The sequence below is a fragment of the Rutilus rutilus genome (genome assembly GCF_951802725.1).
Source record: "Rutilus rutilus genome assembly, chromosome: 15".
Classification (NCBI taxonomy): Eukaryota; Metazoa; Chordata; class Actinopteri; order Cypriniformes; family Leuciscidae; genus Rutilus; species Rutilus rutilus.
Genome location: NC_140220.1, coordinates 13753795 through 13757924, shown reverse-complemented (window position 1 = coordinate 13757924; position 4130 = coordinate 13753795).

The window sequence follows — 4130 nt, the reverse complement described above, 5'->3', positions numbered from 1 at the left end:
CCATAGCGCGCAATCCGAGGATAGCGGAAACTGCATTTCCTGCCTGAAGAAGGCAGGGGCGCAGCCGACCCACGGGAGGTATGAGAAGGGACCATCCTGGTGGTGGTGGGGAGGATGGAGGGGAAGGGACCATCTTGGTGGAGGTGGGGAGGATGGAGGTAATTGGCAGCGTCAGCATCTGCGAACTCAGACATGTGTAAGTACCAATCTTTTTTACTGCAAGTATTAGCACGTGATTGGCTAGATGAGGAGGTAATAAGTGACGCAACGATTGAGTCTTCCTAACAGAACTTACGCTAAAGCTTTCATTTCAGTCGGATGTCAATGGCATAGAACGTAAAATGAGGCATGTAGCTTATTATTAAAGGGATGGTTCGGAGTAAAATCAACCTAGGGTCCTTTGCACCATGACCTCGAGCCAAACACCCCCCAGAAGCCTTTTTTCCCTTGGTCGAACATTATGAAAGTTAGAGCTTATTTTGAAATATCAGCCAGATGGCTTAGTGCAGGCGCTAACGGATCCTAGGATGTATCTCGTAAATTACCCCACTAATAATGCCCAGAATGGTACCAAACTTATATACGGTAGTACAAATAGGTTCTGTACTCATAAAACGAGGCATTGGAAAGTTTGTAAGTACATCAGGAGTTTATTTAAATAACACTTGCCTGAAGGCTCATGCTACTGCTAACCCGGACGTCGACATCACTTCAGTGGTTTGGGAAAAGCATGTAAAAGTCCTGGCAGAAAGCGATGCATAAGGATGTAGGGTAACGACGCCCAGTTCCAGGAATGCACTAATATTTTGTTGGTAGTACCAGTTTGCAACAATTATTAGTTAAAGGGTAAGTTCAGTATTTTACACTTAAAGCCCTGTTTACAGATCGTTTCTGATGAAATAGAACGGTTAAGATTAAAATTTGGACACATGCTGCTGTCCCGAGAATTTTAGGTTTCTTTCGCTTTCCCCAAAACCTCTAGAATGGGTGTATAGGTGCACTGGAACAATCCTTCATAAAACGCATTAAACTTTCGTTTACAAAGACGTGAAACTCACCGAGTGGTCAGGGGTGTTCACTGATATGCTCACACAAAAATCGCTGCAAAAGATGCTTTCCAACAGGTGTTTTACCATTCGTTGTAAAACTGTGGATCTATTTTTCCAAACGTCTCACACCCGTAGATTCTTCCGTTGAGAGCTTGAATAATAGACACTCCAGCCCAGTTGGTGGCGATAATGCACCTATGCCAATTGCAAGCAAACCGCTGGCATTTCATTGAATACACAGAAGAAGCAGAAGAAGAAGCGGCGGAGTAATACCGTACCTCACACAGCACATTCAATACAAGTCAATGGAGTTGGACAAAAACTACGATAAAACCTGTTGGAAAGCATCTTTTGCAGCGATTTTTGTGTGAGCATATCAGCGAACACCCCTGACCACTCGGTGAGTTTCACGTCTTTGTAAACGAAAGTTTAATGCATTTTAGGAAGGATTGTTCCAGTGCCCATAGGCTGCCATTGTGTAGGTGGGGGGGAAAGCGAAATAAACCTAAAATTCTCGGGACAGAATAGAATAGAATAAAATTTTAATCTTAACCGTTCTATTTCATCAGAAACGATCTGTAAACAGGGCTTTAAGTGTAAAATACCGAACTTGTCCTTTAACATTAAGTTGTTAAAAATAATAATTTGTCGTTACACTACATCCTTATGCAATACATCCACTACACCCTGCCAAGCTTGTCAGAGACTGTTCACGCCATGTCTGCGGTACCTGTGTCTTCGGACAAAATGACCGCCGCCACACCTGAACCTGAGCCCTCAGTGACCGCAACACTAACCATTATGGCCACAGCCATGTGGTGTGTGTGGGCGGCACACACATTTGAACTTCTTCACGTCAGGCCTGCCGAGCCTGAGCCTCTTCACGTCAGGCCTGCCGAGCCTGAGCCTCTTCATGTCAGGCCTGCCGAGCCTGAGCCTCTTCACATCACGTCTGCCGAGCCAGAGACTGTTCACGTCACGTCTGCCGAGCCAAAGACTGTTCATGTCACGTCTGCCGAGCCAGAGACTGTTCACGTCACGTCTGTTCCTGAGCCGGTGTCTGTTCCTGCCTATTACCCCATAGCTGCCCCCAAGAAAATTTGGGGGGAGGGCAGGGGGTCTCTTGATCCGCCCTGGACACCTGCACAGCCTGCTCCGCCCTGGATGCCTGCACAGCCTGCTCCGCCCTGGCCGCCTGCACAGCCTACTCCGCCCTGGCCGCCATGCCAAGGCCCAGGTCCGCCCACGCCTTGCAACGACCCAGGTCCGCCCACGCCATGCCACGACCCAGGCCCGTCCACGCCTTGCCACGACCCAGGTCCGCCCACACCATGCCACGACCCATGTCCTGTCCCCCTGCACGGTCCTGGCCCACCATCCCTCCCCCAAGACCTCCGCTCCACCACCCTCCTTGGGCCTGTTTCAGAAAGGAGGTTAAGTGAAAACTCTGAGTATATTAACCCTGAAATGAGGGAAACTCTGGGTTTTCTGTTTCAGAATGGGAGGTATGTCAAACCTGAGAAAGCAGAGTAAGTCAAGCCCGTTTCTGAAAGAGAGGTAACTTATACTCAGAGTCAGTTACCATGGCAACTTTCTCTGTGAACCTAACCTGGTCGGGAGCAGGTTTTCTTCGGGAAACCCAGAGTTTCTTTCAGTCTCCTCCCCTTTTTTAAAGAGGAAGTGGTATTTAAACACCTCATTCATTCTTTCGGTACATTCATTCATTGCGCACATTTCAGTCACGCAGAGCGCATCAAATTAAGTGAATGAAATGGCATGTCCTTTTATGGACGATCCTGTAGATGAAGAGGCTGCATTAATCCGTAGGGAGTTACATTTACGTCGGGAGAGGATTTTGAGGTCAATAAGATACATCCATAATCTCATCCATCCTTACATCAGTAACATCAGCCATCGCGGCCGTGCTCTTACATCCGAGCAGATCCTTTGCGTTGCATTATGTTTCTTTGCAAATGGTAGTTTTCTGTATAACATTGGGGATGCAGAACATATTAGTAAGGCTACTGTTTGCAGAACGGTAAGGAAAGTGTGCCTCGCTCTTAAAGGGGACCTATTATGCAAAATTCACTTTTGCATGCTGTTTGGACATAAATGTGTGTTGGCAGTGTGTGTACACAACCACCCAATAGTGATAAAAATCCACTCACTCCTTTTTTATTAATCCCCATAAATCATCAGCAGTGTCTCCCAACGACCTGTTTTCAGAATGCTGTTTTAGTGACGTCACTACAGCACAGGCCCCGCCCACGAGTGTTGACAGACACTGCCGTTCTAACATAGACATGCCCTGATCGAGTTCACAGCGAGCATTGCTGCACTGACGTCTCCCAAGCGTTGTAGGTGTTGTGTGGCTGGATGTATTAATCTACATAGCTCTCTCTATTTACTCCCGAAATCTGAGGCAGCCGCTGAAGACGAGGTGGAACTATTTTGTTTTTAAAGAAAATGCTCCCTCAACTCTACCGAAATTCGTTTATGTACTTGCACACTTCTTATAACTTACTGTGTTTACTCAGCTCTTACGGTGATTTTCTGAAGTAAAACTGACGCTTCATCTTTTGTGTTATGTACAATAAACTTTATTAAACTCATCAGTATATGTTTGATCATCATTCGGACCTGGTCCGAAACAGCAGACTTGTAGGCTATTAATAGTGGATACATACAAGCAGATGACAAATACGTTATAACCGTAATTAAACTACTAAACTATACCTGTTCCATCTCCATACAGCACTCTGACTCTGTAGGCATTATTGTCCAACTCCGGGTCGAAATGAACACCGTTACTGAGAGTTTCTGATATTATCATCATTCCGTGAGATGAAATTGTCCTGAGAGACTGATGCTGAGTCCCAATTCGCATACTATCCGTCCTAAATAGTATGCGAAACTAGAATTAGTACGTCCCAAATTGTAGTATGTTGAAATGAGTATTCCAAAGATACCCGGATGGTCTACTATTTCCGATTAGAATTCGAAGTGCAGATCAATTCACACTCTAACGGCTAATATTGCCCACAACCCATTGCGTGCGGGAGGGAGGAGCTTTGTGGTGAT